The following is a 20,419-nucleotide window of genomic DNA, read 5'->3' as shown; positions in this document are numbered from 1 at the left end:
CTTGGTTGTAAACATTTGAGAATGACAGCAGGACCAGTAGCTGAATTAATCTAATTATACGGAATGTACATCACAGGATGAGGCCCTTCAGCCCATCAAATGGGCTTTTCACAGTCCTCAGCCTTCTACCGTTTACTTAATCTTACCCTACCAGCAAACCTTTGTCACATATTCACCTAGCATCATCCCCTTAAACTCATAATCGCCTCTTGCTACACTCCAGGGTAGTGGGTTCCATATTCTCACCACTCTGGGTAAAGATGTTTCACCTGAATTCCTCACTGGGTGTATTCAGCACCAGGCAGTACAGTGATTAGAACTGTTGCCTCACAGCACCAGGGACCAGGGTTCAATTCTGTTCTCGAGTCACTGTCTGTGTGGAGTTTGCACGTTCTCTCCATGTCTGCATGGGTTTCCTCCGGGTGCTCTGGTTTCCTCCCAAAGTCCAACAATGTGGGGTTAGGTTGATTGGTCATGCTAAATGTGCGGGGTTGCAGGGATCGGGCGGGTCGAAAGGACCTGAGTAAGATGCTCTTTTGGAGAGTTGGTGCAGACTCAATGGACCAAATGGCCTCCTTCTGCACTGTAGGGATTCTGTGATATTAGTGACTATCTGATATTTATATTTTATGGTTCCTCACTCTATCAAATGCTGTCATAATTATAAAGGCTTCAATTAGTGATGTGATGGATTGTCCAATGCTTCACTATTCATTATTAATGTTACTGGGCTGGTAATGAGGCCCAAACTGAGGACATGGATTCAAGTTCACTAAGGCACCTAGCAGAATTTAAATTCAATTAATGAATTTGGAATATTAAAAGTTACTCAGTGATGGTGACCATGAAACCATTGTTGAATGTTGTAAAAACCCATTCAGTTCACTAATGCCCCTTCAGGGAAGGAATTCTGCTGTTCTTAGCTGGTCTGCCCTACATGTGACCCCAGACCCACAGCAATGTGGTTGACTCTTAATACCTTCTGCCCAAGCGAGACGCTCAGTTCAAGGGCAATTAGGGATGGGCAACAAATGCTGCTTACCACTGATGCCCACACATTCCATGAAAGGATAAATCTGAAAAAAAGTCAGACTCTGACTGCATGAATGACCACCTGAATGTAGCCCCTGTGCTCTCAGAGCTCAACATAACCGACTGGGGCAGAATTTCCTCTCACTGTTGAAAATTGAGGGTGCAGTGAATACAGGAAAGTTGGACACCTCAATCCACCTTTTCTTTAACAAATAGATGGATGGACTCCAACAGGGGCCTCTGGTCTTTCTTGTCTAATTTCCCTCAAGTCTAAGCACCCAGATGAATCCTACAAATCAACTCTAGATGTGAGCATTGCTGTAAGGCCAGCATTTATTGCTCCTCCCTAGAGGTCCTAAGAGCTCTATAAGACTGGGTGGCTCACCAGGCCATTCAGAGTGACAAAGAAGAGCAAACCCCACATTGGCATGGGACCAGAATCATATGAAGGCAAAGACCAATCACGGCCGAGCAGGTTTCCTCCTCCACAGGATATGAGTTTTCACGACAATCTGACAGCTTCATGGTAACTTAACAACGGCACAACCAAACCCTTCAGTTGTAACAGCCTTACCATTTAAAGCAATAGGCCGAAAATCTCTGGGGTGGCAACTTGGTCACATATTCAAAGCCTTGCCCTTCTGTTGTGGGCTACACATCACTATTGAGCTAAAGATGCCACTTTAACTTTCTGAGTAGGGAGTTATGCAATGCAGGCTTGGTTCTCTACATATGAACATCCAAATTAGGGGCAGTAGGCCATTCGGCCCCTCAAGCTTGCTCCGCCATTCAATAAGATCATGGCTGATCTGGTCATGGCCTCAACTCCACTTTCTGCCTAGCCATGATACTCTTTGGCTCCCTTGCCAACCAAATCCTTTCTGAACCTTTATGATTGAATTCGCTGAGTTTCAGCACCCAATCACATTTTCTTTTTAAATTCATTTAATCATGCGGCATTCAGTATGTTAAAATCTCAGTCATGGACCTGGGGTTTTTGTTTATAATGTTGTGTGTGACCTTTTCTCACTGTGTGGCCATACTCTTGAAGTATGTTAAATGCAGTAGGGTGGTGAAAAAGGCATATGGGACACATGTCTTTATCAGTCGAGGCATAGAATACAAAAGCAAGGAAGTCATGTTGGAGCTGTATAGAACTTTGGTGAGGTTACAGCTATAGTGCTTACTGTGTGCAGTTCTGGTCACATTATAGGAAGGATGTGGTTGCACTGGAGAGGGTGCAGAGGAGATTCACCAGGATGCTGCCTGGGATGAAACGTTTAAGTTATGAAGAGAGGTTGGGTAGGCTTGGAATGTTTTTGTTGGAGCAGAGAAGGCTGAAGGGTGACCTGATCGAAGTGTACCAGATTATGAGGGACACGGACAGAGTGGATAAGGAGCAGCTATTCGCCTTAGTTGAAGGGTCAGTCACGAGGGGACATAGGTTCAAGGTGAGGGGTGGGAGGTTTAGGGGGGATGTGAGGAAAAACTTTTTTACCCAGAGAGTGGTGACAGTTTGGAATGTGCTGCCTGGGAGGGTGGTGGTGGTGGGTTGCCTCAGATCCTTTAAGAAGTATTTGGATAAGCACTTGGCACGCCATAACATTCAGGGCTAAGGGCCAAGTGCTGGCAGATGGGATTAGGTGGGAGTTCAGGTGTTTCTAATGTGTCGGTGCTGACTCGATGGGCTGAAGGGCCTCTTCTGTATGAGTCTATAACTAGTATAACAGATATTGGCCAGACGGACTGTTTTACCCATGCTCCTTTTGATGAGCTGTGCTCGGAGTTCTGTTAAAGTGCTGCAGAGATAAGTTGAGACCATGTATGAGTGGGAAAAGACTGGACGTTGGGAGATCGTGCCTTCCCCAGAGGGCAATGAAACTCTGTAAGGTGTCGTTTATCTGCTGGAGTGGGCCCCGTGACTCTGCACACATTCGAAAGGGCGCTGGGGCAGTTTCTGAGCGGGACGGAGATCGCAGCGCATAGCACGGTAAGCATCCCTCTTTAGAGGCAACATTCGGCCAACGTAAAGTGCCAGACTAGTTTTGACCGCCTTCAGGGAATTGGTGAGGAATTTTCCAGGGTGTTTTTCCTGTACTGGGCCCCGGGGATTTTCCCCAGTTCATTTACCGATCCCAGGAGCAGACACGGCCGTGGGCGTGGGAAGGAGGATGATGGGATATGTGGGAAGGAGCAAGGGGGAAGATGGGGTGTGTAGGAGGGAGCTCTAATGATCCTGGAGTGGGATGAATTTGGTAGACTAGCTGGCCTTACCCACTCAATAATTTTGTACATTTGCGGGGAGTGGAATATGGAGTAACTATTTTTCCTCCAAGGCTATTTGCTCCAAAATGTTATTGAGTGTTTAACGTGTAGCATCACGCACAATATCCTGAGGCCATGAACATTCAGCCAAGGTTGTCAAACTTGCAGATCAGAACTATTAAGATTTTCCAGCATTTTCTGTTTTTGTTGCAGATCTCTCCCTTTACTTGTCAGCAGAAATATTTTACCAAAAAAGTTTGGGATTGATATTAACAGAAGCCAGGGGTTTTGTCTCTATATTGCACAGAGGATAACCCAGTTTGGAGTGCACTTGTCTGGGGTTTTCTACATCTGGCAAAGAATGAGGATGCATTTCCTCAACATCAGGGCCGCAATTGAAGAGAAATCCCAGAGGTCAGAGAATGTGCTAACCCATTTAGCCTTGTCCCTGCTATTCAATCTTTTTTAATGGCTTGTTCAATCCAAATTCCCTGTACCATTACATCTACAAGTGCTGTCATTTTTGTCAGTAATATACATAAGGGCACTTGACAACTGGAAAGTTCTAGTCCTTACTTCTGATCTTTTGTTTGGAATGCCAGCTATATTAGCAGCAGAAGCATCACGGAAAGTACGCTCAATGATGTGCGCGTTAGGTGGATTGGCCATGCTAAATTGACCCTTAGTGTCAGGGGGATCATAAGGGTAAATACCTGGGGTTACGGAGATAGGTCCTGGGTGGGATTGTTGTCAGTGCAGACTCAATGGGCCAAATGCCCTCCTTCTGCAATGTAGGGACTCTGTGATGCAGTCAAAAGCAAGTGACAGAAAAAGAAATCAGGTTCACAATAGAACCTAGGAACAGAGGCAGGAGGCCATTCAACCTCTCGAACTTGTTATGCCACTCAATTAGACCATGGCTTCGGTCCTATAGAAGACGACCATCATCCCGGTACCAAAGAAAAACCAAGCAGCGTGCCTTAATGACTATCGGCCAGTGGCTCTGACATCCATCATTATGAAGTGCTTCGCAAGGTTAGTCATTGCACGAATCAATTCCAGCCTCCCGGACTACCTGGATCCACTACAGTGAGCCTACTGCCGCAACAGGTCCACAGCAGACGCCATCTCCCTGGCCCTGCACTCAACCCTGGAACACCTAGATAACAAGGACACCTATGTCAGACTCCTATTTATTGACTACAGCTCAGCCTTCAACATTATCATTCCTACGAAACTCATCTCCAAACTCCGTGGCCTGGGCCTTGGCACCTCCCTCTGCAACTGGATCCTGAACTTCCTAACTCACAGACCACAATCAGTAAGGATAGGCAACAACACCTCCTCCATGATCATCCTCAACACCGGTGCCCCACAAGGCTCAGTCCCCTACTATACTCCTTATACACCTATAACTGTGGGGCCAAATTCCCCTCCAATTCAATTTTCAAGTTTGCTGATGACACCACCATAGTGGGTCGGATCTCAAACAATGGCGAGACAGAGTACAGGAATGAGATAGAGAATCTGGTGAACTGGTGCGGCAACAATAATCTCTCCCTCAATGTCAACAAAAGGAAGGAGATTGTCATCGACTTCAAGAAGCGTAAAGGAGAACATGTCCCTGTCTACATGAATGGGGATGAAATAGAAAGGGTCGAGAGCTTCAAGTTTTTAGGTGTCCAGATCACCAACAACCTGTCCTGGTCCCCCCCACGCCGACACTATAGTTAAGAAAGCCCACCAACGCCTCTACTTTCTCAGAAGACTAAGGAAATTTGGCATGCCAGCTATGACTCTCACCAACTTTTACAGATGCACCATAGAAAGCATTCTTTCTGGTTGTATCACAGCTTGGTATGGCTCCTGCTCTGCCCAAGACCGCAAGGAACTACAAAAGGTCATGAATGTAGCCCAATCCATCACGCAAACCAGCCTCCCATCCATTGACTCTGTCTACACTCCCCGCTGCCTCAGCAAAGCACCCAGCATAATTAAGGACCCCACGCACCTCGGACATTCTCTCTTCCACCTTCTTTCTTCAGGGAAAATGATACAAAAGTCTGAGGTCACATACCAACCGACTCAAGAAAAGCTTCTTCCCTGCTGCTGTCACTTTTGAATGGACTTACTTTGCATTAAGTTGATCTTTCTCTACACCCTAGCTATGACTGTTGCACGACATTCTACTCTCTCGTTTCCTTCTCTATGAACGGTATGTTTTGTCTGTATAGCTCACAAGAAACAATACTTTTCACTAATCATATGTTAAGATGTGACAATAATAAATCAAATCAAATCGATATCCCTTAATATTTCATACATTTGCTTAACAAATACTTGACCATCTTGGTTTTGATGTTTACAGTTGATCCCGGCAAACCCCATATGCAGTTTTTTTTGAGGGAGAGAGTTCAGATTTCAAATTCCCTTTGCATGAAAAATTGCTTCCTGGCATCACCCTTAACAGCCCGACCCATAGTTTTAAAGGTTTTTTTTCCCCCCGTGTTCTGGACTTTCTGATCAAAGGAAACTCTCTCTCTCTATTGATCATATCGAATCTTAGTTAGAAGTGACACTGTTCACCGTTCGGCTTCTATACAATGAAAAGAATATTGACACACTGGTGAAGGTGCAAAGAAAACCTCAAGGGTGAGAGCAGGACTGCCTGTCAGGAAAGACTGAACAGATTGGGGTTCTTTTCATGAAATCATAGAAACCCTACAGTGCAGAAGGAGGCCATTCGGCCCATCGAGTCTGCACCGACCACAATCCCACCCAGGCCCTACCCCCACATATTTACCCGCTAATCCTTCTAACCTACGCTCTAAGGGGCAATTTTTTTTAACCTGGCCAATCAACCTAACCCGCACATCTTTGGACTTATCAACTTGGGTCACTGTCTGTGCAGAGTCTGCACATTCTCCCCGTGTCTGCATGAGAAATGAGAAGACTGAGGGGTGGCCTAATAGGGGCTTTTAAAGTTATGAAAGAGTTTGATAGGGTAGATGTAGAGAAAACATTCTGATTTATAGGAGACATAAAGGTCTACAGCACAGAAAAAGGCCCTTCAGCCCATTGTGTCTGTGCTGGTCAAAGACAAACCACCCAACTATTCTAATCCCGTTGTTCAGCACTTGCCTGGATGCCTTGGCATCACGAGTGCACATCTAAATACTTCGTAAACGTTATGAGAGTCTCTGCCTCCACCACCCCTTCAGGCAGAGAGTTCTAGACCCCACCACCCACATGGGCAACACAGTGGTTAGCACTGCTGCCTCATAACGCCAGGGACCTGGGTTCGATTCCCGTCTTGGGTCACTGTCTGTGCAGAGTCTGCACGTTCTCCCCGTGCCTGCGTGGGCAACAGGGCCAAAATAACTCTTGTTTGCAGTCTCTTCCCAAGAGTTTCTAGGTTTTGATTTTCGAGGGTATCTTTGGAGTTTTAGGGGTTCCTTTTCCACTTTCACCAACTCCTTTATTAGGAGGTGCAGTCACTCAGTGACATTACCTTCTGTATTCATGTTGATTTATTTTTAGACTTTCCATCTTTAGGATCGATGATTGAAGCAATAAAATCAGCAGAGATGGAACCTGTGATTGGATGAGCTGGAGTAGTTATTCTGATAGATCCTGTTGCCTTGGAGCTTGGCATCGATGAGTTACATGTCTTTTGTTGATTTATTCATCATAAATCTCCCATACTCCCTTTCTAAAATAAAAATTCTAACTATTTTGGCACATGGTGACTTATTGACAATGAAGGTGGCACAGTGGGTTAGCACTGCTGCCTCACAGCACAAGGGATCCAGGTTTGATTCCAGCCTTGGGTGACTGTCTGAGTGGAATTTGCACGTTCTCCCCGTGCCTGCGTGGGTTTCTTCCGGGTGCTCCAGTTTCCTCCCAGAGACCAAAAATGTGCAGTTTAGGTTGATTGGCCATGCTAATTGGCATTGCCCCTTCGTGACCAAAGACATGCAGGTTAAGTGGATTGGCTATGGTAAATTGCTGCTTAGTGTCCAAAGATGCGTAGGTTAGATGGTTTGACCATGTCAAATTTGATGTGATTTGATTTATTATTATCACATATATTAACATAGTGAAAAGTATTGTTTCTTGCGCTATACAGACAAAACATACCATTCATAGAGAAGAAAATGAGAGAGTGCAGAATGTAGTGTTACAGTCATAGCTAAGGTGTAGAGAAAGATCAACTTAATGCAAGGTAAGTCCATTCAAAAGTCTGACAGCAGCAGGGAAGAAGCTGTTCTTGAGTCGGTTGGTACGTGACCTCAGACTTTTGTATCTTTTTCCCGATGGAAGAAGGTGGAAGAGAGAATATCCGAGGTGCCTGGAGTCCTTAATTATGCTGGCTGCTTTGCCGAGGCAGCAGGAAGTGTAGACAGAGTCAATGGATGGGAGACTGGTTTGAGTGATGGATTGGGCTACATTCATGACCTTTTGTAGTTCCTTGCGATCTTGGGCAGAGCAGGAGCCATACCAAGCTGTGATACAACCAGAAAGAATGCTTTCTATGGTGCATCTGTAAAAGTTGGTGAGAGTCATAGCTGGCATGCCAAATTTCCTTAGTCTTCTGAGAAAGTAGAGGCGTTGGTGGGCTTTCTTAACTATAGAGTCAGCGTGGAGGGACCAGGACACGTAGTTGGTGATCTGGACGCCTAAAAACTTGAAGTTCTTGACCATTTCTACTTCATCTCCACTGTGTAGCAGTGGAAGGGTGTGTTTCTGAATGGAGGGCTGTGAAAAGTGGTGTTCCTCAGGGGTCAGTGCTGGGACCTTTGCTGTTTGTAATATATATATATATAAATGATTTGGAGGAAAATGTAACTGGATTGATTAGTAAGTTTGCGGACGACACAAAGGCTGGTGGATTTGCGGATAGCGATGAGGACCATCAGAGGATACAGCAGGATATAGATCAGTTGGAGTCTTGGGCGGAGAGATGGCAGATGGAGTTTAATCCGGATAAATGTGAGGCAATGCATTTTGGAAGGTCTAATACAGATAGGAAATATACAGTGAATGGCAGAACCCTTAAGAGTATTGATAGGCAAAGGGATCTGGGTGTACAGGTACACAGGTCACTGAAAGTGGCAATGCAGGTGGAGAAGGTAGTCAAGAAGGCATACGGCATGCTTGCCTTCGTCGGCCGGGGTATTGAGTTTAAAAATTGGCAAGTCATTTTGCAGCTTTATAGAACCTTAGTTAGGCCGCACTTGGAATATAATGTTCAATTCTGGTCGCCACACTACCAGAAAGATGCGGAGGCTTTGGAGAGGGTACAGAAAAGATTTACCAGGATGTTGCCTGGTATGGAGGGCATTAGCTATGAGGAGAGGTTGGAGAAACTTGGTTTGTCCTCTCTGGAGCCACGGAGGTTGAGGGGAGACCTGATAGAAGTCTACAAGATTATGAGAGATATGGACAGAGTGGATAGTCAGAAGCTTTTTCCCAGGGTGGAAGAGTCGATTATAGAACATAGAACAGTACAGCACAGAACAGGCCCTTCGGCCCACGATGTTGTGCCGAGCTTTATCTGAAACCAAGATCAAGCTATCCCACTCCCTATCATTTCTGGTAGTGTGGCGACCTGGTGTGCTCCATGTGCCTATCCAATAACCGCTTAAATGTTCCTAAAGTTTCTGACTCCACTATCACTGCAGGCAGTCCATTCCACACCCCAACCACTCTCTGCGTAAAGAACCCACCTCTGATATCCTTCCTGTATCTCCCACCACGAACCCTATAGTTATGCCCCCTTGTAATAGCTCCATCCACCCGAGGAAATAGTCTTTGAACGTTCACTCTATCTATTCCCTTCATCATTTTATAAACCTCTATTAAGTCTCCCCTCAGCCTCCTCCGCTCCAGAGAGAACAGCCCTAGCTCCCTCAACCTTTCCTCATAAGACCTACCCTCCAAACCAGGCAGCATCCTGGTAAATCTCCTCTGCACTCTTTCCAGCGCTTCCACATCCTTCTTATAGTGAGGTGACCAGAACTGCACACAATATTCCAAATGTGGTCTCACCAAGGTCCTGTACAGTTGCAGCATAACCCCACGGCTCTTAAACTCCAACCCCCTGTTAATAAAAGCTAACACACTATAGGCCTTCTTCACAGCTCTATCCACTTGAGTGGCAACCTTTAGAGATCTGTGGATATGGACCCCAAGATCTCTCTGTTCCTCCACAGTCTTCAGAACCCTACCTTTGACCCTGTAATCCACATTTAAATTAGTCCTACCAAAATGAATCACCTCACATTTATCAGGGTTAAACTCCATTTGCCATTTTTCAGCCCAGCTTTGCATCCTATCTATGTCTCTTTGCAGCCTACAACAGCCCTCCACCTCATCCACTACTCCACCAATCTTGGTGTCATCAGCAAATTTACTGATCCACCCTTCAGCCCCCTCCTCTAAGTCATTAATAAAAATCACAAAGAGCAGAGGACCAAGCACTGATCCCTGCGGCACTCTGCTAGCAACCTGCCTCCAATCCGAAAATTTTCCATCGACCACCACCCTCTGTCTTCGATCAGACAGCCAGTTACTAGGGGGCATAGGTTTAAGGTGCGAGGGTCAAGGTTTAAAAGAGATGTACGAGGCAGATTTTTTTACACAGAGAGTGGTGGGTGCTTGGAACTCGTTGCCGGGGGAGGTAGTGGAAGCGGATACGGTAGTGACTTTTAAGGGGCGTCTTGACAAGTACATGAATGGGACGGGAATAGAGGGATATGGTCTCCGGAAGGGTTAAGTTGGGCAGCATGGTCAGTTCAGACTTGGAGGGCCGAAGGGCCTGTTCCTGTGCTGTAATTTTCTTTGTTCTTTGTTGACGTAGACAGGGGCACATTCTTCTTTACACTTCCTGAAGTCGATGACAAATTGCCCATTAGTGTCCAAAAATGTGTAGGTTAGGTGGATTGGCCATGCTAAATTGCCCCTTAGTGCGTAAAGATGTGCAAGTTAGGTGGATTGGTCATGTTAAATGTATGGGTTGTGAGCCTGGATAAGATGCTCTCTGAGAGTCGGTGCAGAATAGCCTCCTTCTGCACTGTAGGGATTCTATGGTTTTATCCTCTCCACATCCACCCTGTCAAAACCCTTTAGGATCTTATATGTTTCAGTGAAGTCATCTCTCACTTTTCTTAACTCCAGCGAATACAAGCTAAGCCTGTCTAACCTTTCCTCATAAAACAATCCACCCAATCCTGGTATTCTGTCCCCAGAACATTACCCTGGGTCTCTGCATTACTAGTCCAGTGACAATACCACGACATCAAGGTCTCTCCCATCAGGAAGTCTACCACCACCACAAAAAGTGTTAGAGTTCACCACATAGTGTGACCCCAGAATAAATGTGGACCCAGAGCAAACAGGGGACACAAGTTGGCTTCCTAGACAGTAGGATGCCAGAGCAGGCCTATTCCCACATCCCCAAAATGATTGGATTTACAGGATTCAGTTTTGCAACTTGCCCAGCTGCCATTTGACCTCATGAACTCTGCACTTTCCAAAACTGTTGCCTTCCACGATTTTTAAATTTTTTTTTGTGTTGGAAAGGAAATAAATGACTCATGTTTACAAAACACTCACACAGTATCAGGAGGTCCCAATGTCTTTCGCAGCCAATAGTTCTTCTGATATAGGCAACATGGTGACCGATTTGCACACAGCAAGCTCTCACAAATAGCACTGGGATGTTGCCCAGGTTTGAGTGATGATGAAGGGTTGATGTGTTGTGGCCCATGTGTTTGAGAACTCCCAGACTCTGTGAATACAGGCCTTGAATCTTTGATCTAAAGGTGCAGGTGGATCTCAATCTAATGCAGCGTCTGAGTGACAGAACCTCCAACAGTGCGGCACCCCCAGTGTGGCACTGGAGTTTGTCTAGATTACATCCTCTGCTGCCTCCGAGTGACAGTGAGTGACCCCCAACAGCACGGCACCCCCAACAGCGCGGCACCGGGGTTTCTGTCTGGATCAAGTCCTCTGGTTTCTGGAGTGAGACTTGAACCATGGCCTTCTCAATAAAATCTCCTCAGATGATTAAAAAGCTTTGGTTAATGCCTGTGATGGGATAGGTTGCAAATACTCTCTGGACAGAATCACAGGACTGTTAGGATGCAGGAGGTCATTTGGCCCACCGTGTCTGCATTAGCTCCCCTAATGAGCAATTAACCTAATACCAAGAGGGGCCGGGGACTCTTCAAAACAGTCCCTGCAGGCTGAATGGGGTAAAAAGATTTCCCTGTGTGATCTCAGATATCTATTTCTTGTGGTAATTGTTCTTTCCAATCCGAGGAAGCAGACACTGTAACATTTCCTGGAACTTGTGGAATGTTTGTGGCAAATTACTTGGAATGGAAATCACTGGTAAATATGACAGTTGGGAATCTCATAGCTGCCCTCGGAAGCTGACTTCTAACGAATCAAGATTTCAGAAGTTAAAGGGTGAGGTTTCTGATGAAGGAATCAGCTGGAAACATTAACGTGCTTGTTTCAAATCTTAACTCATCTGCTTTGTGATTCTCTTTGCTTTTGAAACTTAAATTTTGGATAGCGTTAACAACAACTGCCACATGGCGTTATGCTGAAAGGGTTGTTCCTGATAAATGAGGACAGCAAAACAAAAAAATTTCACACTGGATTCCAGCATAGCTGGGTTTGGGACTTGGGAAAAAGTCTTGCGTTTATATATCTGCTGTCCTTACCCACTGGTCTATACGTGACTCCAGACATGCAGACAGACAACCCAGCATCAACCTGGACACAGGGGACGACAGCGGCAAATCCAGCCCTGTCAACTCTGCAAAATCCCTCTTAATAACATCTGGGGCTTGTGTCAGTATTGGGAGAGCTGTCTCACAGACTAGTCAAGCAACAGCCTGACACAGTCATACTCACTTGATCACACTTGCAGGCGATGTGCCCTGAATATGTTCTGTCCCACCAGTGGTACCAACACAATGGTCTCTGGCTGAGAACGATAACATCAACTTCGGGACCCGTGAAATCTCAGGTCATCAGATCAAATATGGGCAAGGAAACCTCCTGTTGATTGCCACCCTCTGCCTACTCCCCATCCATCTCTCCTCCCCATCTCAGCTGATCAATCAGTACTCCTCCACGTTGAACATCACTTGGAGAAGCACTGAAGGTAGCAAGGATACAGAATGTACTCTGGGTGGAGGATTTCAATGTCCATCGCCAAGAGTGGTTCGGTAGTACCACCACAGACTGAGCTGGCCAGGTCCTAAAGGACATCACTGCTAGAGTGGAACTGCGGCAGGTGGTGAGGAGAACAACAAGAGGGAAAACATACTTGACCTCATCCTCACCAACCTGCCTACCACAGATGCATCTGTCCATGTCAGTATCGATTGGAGTGACCTCCATATAGTCCTTGTGGAGACAAAGTTCTGTCTTCTTGATGGGCCGAATGGCCTTCTTTGCACTGTAAGGATTCTATGATCCTAATTGAGGATATCCTCTATCGTATTAGATGGAGCTATCACCATGCTAAATGGGACAGACTTTGGCAGATCTGGCAACTCAAGACTAGGTATCCATGAGGCGCTGTGGGCCATCAGCAGCAGCAGAATGTACTCAACCATGATCTGTAACCTCATGGCCCAGCATACCCCGACTCTATAATAACCACTAAGCCAGGGGAACAGCCAGGGAACAGGTCACCAAAAGTGGCAACGCAGGTGGAGAAGGTAGTCAAGAAGGCATATGGCATGCTTGCCTTCATCGGCCGGGGCATTGAGTTTAAAAATTGGCAAGTCATTTTGCAGCTTTATAGAACCTTAGTTAGGCCGCACTTGGAATATAGTGTTCAATTCTGGTCGCCACACTACCAGAAGGATGTGGAGGTTTTGGAGAAGGTACAGAAAAGGTGTTGCCTGGTGTGGAGGGCATTAGCTATGATGAGAGGTTGGAGAAACTTGGTTTGTTCTCACTGGAACGACGGAGGTTGAGGGGTCACCTGATAGAAGTTTACAAGATTATGAGGGGCATGGACAGAGTAGATAGTCAGAAGCTTTTTCCCAGGGTTGAAGAGTCAATTCTTAGGGAGCATAGGTTTAAAGGTGCGAGGGACAAGATTTAAAGGAGATGTACAAGGGAAGTTTTTTTTTTACACAGAGGGTGGTGGGAACTCGCTGCCGGGGGAGATAGTGGAAGCATACGATAGTGACTTTTAAAGGGGCGTCTTGACAAATACACGAATAGGATGAGAATAGAGGGATTTGGTCCCTGGTAGGGTAGAGGGTTTTAGTTCAGTTGGGCAGCATGGTCAGTGCAGGCTTGGGGGGCCGAAGGGCCTGTTCCTGTGCTGTAATTTTCTTTGTTCTTTGTATAACCTGCTCACTGATGCTCAATCTGGGTTCTGCCAGGGTCACTCAGCTCCTGACCTCGTTACAGCCACATTTCAAACATGGACAAAAGAGCTGAATTCCAGAGGAGAGGTGAGAGTGTCTGCCCTTGACATCAAGGCAGCATTTGACAAGAGTAAGGTATCAGGGAGTCCGAGCAAAACTGGAATCAATGAGTATCAGACGACAAACTCTCTGCTGGTTGGAGTCATACCTAGCACAAAGGAAAATGGTTTTGGTGTTTGGAGGTCAGTCATCTCAGCTCCAGGACATCACTGAAGGAGTTCCTCAGAGTTCGTGTTCTAGGCCCAAACATCTTCAGCTGCTTCATCAATGTCCTTTCTTCCAGCATAAGGTCAGGAATGGGGATGTTCACACTGATGGTTATGATGTGGAGATGCCGGTGTTGAACTGGGGTGGACAAGATGTGAGGTCACGTGATGCCAGGTTATAGTCCAACAGGTTTATTTGAAATCACAAGTTTTTGGAGCACTGCTCCAGTGATGAAGGAGCAGCACTCCAAAAGCTTGTGATTTCAAATAAACCTGTTTTACGATAACCTGGTGTCATGTGACCTCTCCTCGCATCTCGTCCATCTGATGACTGAATAATGTTCTGAATAATAATCCTCAGACACTGCAGCTGTCCATGTCCAAATGCAGCATGACCTGGACAATAACCAGGCTTGACTGATAAGTGATGACACAGCACCACAGAAGTGCCAAGCAATGACCATCTCCAACAAGAGAGGATCTAACCATCACCCCTTGATATTCAATGGCATTAACATCACTGAATCCTCCACTATCAACATCCTAGTGGTTACCATTGACCAGAAACTAAACAGGATTAGCCATATAAATACTGTGGTTACCAGAGCAGGTCAGAGGCTGGGAATCCTGTGGTGAGAAACTCACCTCCTGTCGCCCCAAAGCTTGTCCACCATCCACAAGGCACAAGTCAGGAGTGTGATGGAATACTCCCCACTTCCCTGGATGAGTGCAGCTCCAACAAACATTCACTCCCTCCATCACCAATGCACAGTGGCAGCAGTGTGTACCATTTACAAGATGCACTGCAGCAACTCTCCAATGTTCCTTAGTCTGCACCTTCCAAGCCTGCGACTCCTACCATTTAGAAGGACAAGAGCAACAGATACATGGGAACCCTGGCACATGGAAGCTTACTTCCAAGTCACTCACCATCCTGACTTGGAAACATATCGCTGTCCCTTCATTGTCGCTGGGTCAAAATCCTAGAACTCCTTCCCTAATGGCACTGTAGTTGTACCTACAACTCAGGATCAGCAGTGGTTCAAGGCAGCTCACCACCACCTTCTAAAGGGCAATTAGCAATGGGTAATAAATGCTGGTCCAGACAGTGATGCCCACATCCCATGAATAAATTAGAATAAATTAGTGATATTTTGGACTGCATTTTCAGGGCTTGATGCAGAATGTTGGAGTGAGGACCAGCAGATTGCAAATGTAATTCTAAATGTTCCCAAAAGAATCAGTGTGCGAACCAAGCAACTTCAGGTCAGATACCAAAATATCCTCACTGATACTGGGCAGCATGGTGGCACAGTGGTTAGCACTGCTGCCTCATAGTGCCGGGGACCTGGGTTCAATTTCAGCCTCAGGTCACTGTCTGTGTGGAGTTTGCACATTCTCCCCATGTCTGCGGGGGTTTCCTCCGGGTGCTCCGGTTTCCTCCCACAGTCCAAAGACGTGTAGGTTGTGGATTGGCCATGCTAAATGCGCGGGGTTATGGGGACCTGGGTACGGTGCTTTTGGAGAGTGGGTGCAGACTTAATGGGCCAAATGCCTTCCTTCTGCAATATTGGGATTCTATGGATGAATATGCACCAAGAGATCCTACACACATCTATGAAGTGGCAGTGGCCATTCAGCTCCTCAAGCCTTTTCCGCCAGTCATTGAGGTCACGGTCGATGTATATTTTCACTCAATTTAATTGCCTTGGTTCACTCTCACTTGACATCCTTGAAAAGATTGAAAGGAAAAGTGGCATTTATACATCAGATGCCTAAAGCACTTCACAAAAGATGTTTCATGGCCAGTTAAATATTTTAAAGAATAGTCACTTATAATGCAGGAATAAAACTCAATAATCGGAATTTTAACATTTTCAATTGACCCCTTGATACCATTCCTCTCCTCCAGTCTTGCCAAGCTGTATGGTGGGATTTTAAGCCGTGTCCCCAGAGCATTCAACTGGACTGCTGGATCACCAGGGTCAGTGGCATTACCGCTAGCATTTGTTAAAGAAAGAATGAGCAATTGGTGGAGGAGAGTCTGGGAGGAGCTCGCATATTCCTACCCAGTCCATGGATGGAGAGAAAGATTTTCATTTCCATAGCACCTCTCACAACCACAGGTCATCCTAGAATGCTCTGCAGCCAATGAAAATCTTTTGAAACTGTCATCACTGTTGTAATGTCGGAAGTGCAGCAGCCATTTTGTGCACAGCGAGCTCCCATAGACGCATGATAAGGACCATGTGATAAGTCAAGGCAGCTCAGTGTGGCAGGTATAACACAAGATTTTTTTCAACGAGAAGGAAGTATTTACAACTGAAGGATTTAAACACAAGTCTGTTCCCAACAACTCCCCAACTCCGGCATCGAGAATAACGCCGCCCCCCCCCCCTTCATCTGTGTAAAAGTGACATGCGAGAGGATACACTTCTCCTCTGAATCATGGCACCCCTGACAATGCCACACTCCTTCAGTGCTGCATTGAAGTAACAGGCTAGATTTCAAACTCAGCTCTCTGGCGTGGGACTTGAATCGACAATCTTCTGTTACCGTGAGGGGAAGGGTATCACCCACTGAGGGGGTTGGAGTGGGCTCAGTGGGTCAAATTACTCTCACTATAGAACGGGATCAATTCTAATGAAAAAAAGTGACATTCTGTCCCGAGGGCAGTTCCTCTGCAAATGGAGAGGGTTAGAGCTGGTTGGACGGGTTTGTAGGATGTCTGACGAACGTGGAATTTCTGGCACAAGGGATGTTGCTATGAAGATGTTACTTAAAACATAATCATTGGCCTCAAGACAGATGCAGCAAAACATCCGAACACATGGACTGGCATGGTGCCAGAAAAACAACCATCGCCAGTTATCGGGGGAAATAGGCATAGGTGCTTAATGGGGATTTACCAGTGACGCGCAAACACTGAGGCAAACAAGACAACACAGTCATTAACAAACTAGGTTCCAGTTAACACACACATTAACAAACTAGGTTCCAGTTAACACACAAGGGCTCCATTCCCAGGAAGATTGCAATCAGCAGTTTAGTGTGGTGGAGTAGGAAGGAGGGGGAGTTTGATTGGGAATTAAAGAACACACTGCATTAATAACCTCACCAATCGATTTCTCCCTCTGCCTTTTCTCTATAATTGGATGTGTTTACCAACAGGTTACTGGAAATAATGTCGCAACAACCACTTATTGGCAATTTCTTCCCCCTCCCGCCACCCCCAACTTTCTCCCCAGAGTGAAGGTACCAGCGTTTAGAGCCAATCACAAACAATTGCGTTTAAGAAATGTGATGTGATGGTGATTAAAAGGCTCACAGTAGATTGGAAGGATCCAGGGTTAATAAGAACCTTGCATCATCCTGAATCGTTTCAGGGCAATTCAATGGATTTGTCCATTGTTAGAATGAAAGTGGGCATGGCGGCCATTTTGTGCCTTGCAACAGTAAATAAATCAATGGTCAGGTCATCTTTTTCTGCTCATGTGGTCCAGGAGCTGAAAGAAACCCCTGCTGCTCTTCAAACAAGGACTGCAGGATCTGTTAATCATAGAATCCCTACAGTGCAGGAAGCCATTCGGCTCATCGAGTCTGCACCGACTCTCCAACAAAGCACCTTATCCAGGCCTTATCCCCATAACCCCACTAATCCCCTTAATCTACACATCTTGGGACAGTGAGGGGGAATTTAGCATGGTAAATCCACCTAACCTGCACATCTTTGGGCTGTGGAGGAAACCAGAGTACCCGGAGGAAACCCAAGCGTACACAGGGAGAACGTGTAAATTCCACACAGTCACCCAAGGCAGGAGTCAAGTTCGGATCCCTAGCGCTGAGAGGCAGCAGTGCTAGCCATTCTGCCATTGTGCTGCCCTTAAGCCCACTTGGGTAGGCGACGGAGGTCTCGGTTTAGCATCTCATCCAATAGACGCTGCCTCTGACAGCGCAACTCTCCCTTAGTGCTGCATTGGAACATCAGCCTGCGTTAGGTCCTCCTGCTCTGAAGAAAGGTCGTCAGCTCTTGACCCAGGGCTGGAATTTAAATTGTGAAAATCCTCTCTACTCTGTTCCAAAGATACATTTTAGAAAATGTGCTTCAATTGTAGGTGGTTTCCCTTGTGCTGAATCCAAAGACTATGTGAACCACGGACTATGGAAGACACCCATTCTCGCTTCCAAATGACTGTGACTGAACATAGACTGACCTGTTTAGTGTTTCCGGAAGAATCCGGGGCCTCTATTCCTCAGCGCCAACATTCATCATTCGTGATTAGGTCTGAAGGGTGATGGAAAATCGATGTGTAGGTGAAGTTCTGAGGGAAGGCCAGATTTGCCCCTCGAGGACCAAACGAGACTTGACCCTTTTTCATTGCTATTCTCTGCCTCTGAAAAACCCAACACAGAAACCATGAAAATCTGAAGACCCATCTCGAACCTCCGAAAATCAGGGAAATCTCCATCATTCAGGCATCCTAAAGGATTGGAGACAACAAACACTTCAGTCTTGGTTAGCACAGGGTCAGGCAATGGCCTACTGGTATTATTGCTAAACTATTAATCCAGAAACTGGGGATCTAGGTTCGAATCCCGCCACAGCAGATGTTGGAATTTGAATTCAAGAAAAAAAATCCGGAATTAAAAATCTACTGATGACCATGAAACCATTGTCAATTGTCGGAAAAACCTATCGTGTCCTTAAGGGAAGGAAATCTGCCGTCCACACCTGGTCTGCCTACAGGTGACTCCAGAGTCATAGTAATGTGGCTGACTCTTAACTGCCCTCAAGCAACCAGGGATGGGCAATAAATGCTGGCCCAGCCAGTGACATCCATGTCCCACGAATGAATAAAAAAACCACAGTCAATGTGGTTACCATGCCAGTCCAAACATGAAAATGGCAGAAAGAGAACATTGAACGCTGCCTCACAATCATCCTGACTGAATCGTGAATAAACACTGGTTACACCTCCCCACCCCAGCACACCACCTTCCTGTAACAACTTAATCTCCTCAGAGAGGCCAAAGAAATTGAGGAAAACCTCTGGGCCAATAAGGAGAAAACCATTCTCAGCAATTCTTCTCTGACTCACTCAATTAATCAGTCAATCCAAGAAATCAGACATCCAATGTGTACCTTCAGATGAATGGTTAACCAGTCTGATGTACACAAGAGGTTTGGTTGTGTAGTGGTGGTGTCACTGGATTAGAAATTCAGGGGCCATGGCTAATGCTTCGGCCCAGAGTTCAAATCCTACCACAGCAACTGGAGGAATTTCAATTCGAAATGGAATATAAAGCCAGTCTCGGTAATGGTGACCATGAAACTATCAATTGTTGTAAAAACCATCTGATTCACAAAGAAATCTGCCGTCCTTACCCGGTCTGACCTCCATGTGACTCTGGACAATGTGGTTAACTCTTAACTGCCCTAAATGGCTCCAGCAAGCCACTCAGTTCAGGGGCAATGAGGGATGGACAATAAATAATGGCCTAGCCCAGTGACACTAACATCCCATGAATTAATTTTTTTTTAAAAAACAGGTTAAAAAAATGTTTAAATACTTTCACAAAATACAAAGACACACAATGGAATGTTCTAGACTCCGATTCTCCCCCCGACCCAATCCCGCCAGTACAAAATTCCAGCCACTCTCAATCTCTCACATCCCACTCTCTCACACACTCACAAACACACTCACGCACGCACTCATACACACATTCACACATGCTCTCACGCACACACACACACGCTTTGATCAAGTTATGGTTCAATAAGAAAGATTCACTCATTGTAGGCGTTCTCAGCTGAGGCAGCTTTAACATCATGGCTGGTATGGCTCACTTCCCCCCAGAGTCGCTGAGGTAGAAACTGAAGTCTTTCTGTAGAATTCTCCATTTGCTGTGACAGGGTGCAATCTAGCAAAACAAGGTTCAAACTAATAGGATGGAGAGAAAGATTTGATTTATTATTGTCACATGTATTCGGATACAGTGAAAAGAATTGTTACTTGTGAGCTATACAGGCAAAGCATACCGTTCATAGAGTACATAGGGGAGAAGGAAAGGAGAGAGTGCAGAATATAGTGTTGCTGTAACAGATTGGTTGAAGAGAAAGATCAGCTTAATATATGATAGGATCATTCAAAAGTCTGATGGCAGCAGGGAAAAAGCTGTTCGAGTCGGTTGGTATGTGACCTCAGACTTTTGTATCTTTTTCCCGATGGAAAAGAGTATGTCCGGGGTGTATGGGGTCCTTGATTGTGCTGGCTGCTTTCCCCAGGCAGCGGAAAGCGTAGTCAATGTATGGGAGGCTGGTTTGCGTAATGGACTGGACTACATACACACCGTTTTGTTGTTTCTTCAGGTTTTGAACAGAACAGGAGCCACACCAAGCTGTGATATATCCAGAAAGGATGCTTTCTATAGTGCATTTGTAAAAAT

The sequence above is a fragment of the Mustelus asterias genome, chromosome 24 (assembly GCF_964213995.1).
Source record: "Mustelus asterias chromosome 24, sMusAst1.hap1.1, whole genome shotgun sequence".
Classification (NCBI taxonomy): Eukaryota; Metazoa; Chordata; class Chondrichthyes; order Carcharhiniformes; family Triakidae; genus Mustelus; species Mustelus asterias.
The sequence above is the reverse complement of the archived record's forward strand: the minus strand, read 5'-3'. Positions refer to the sequence as shown.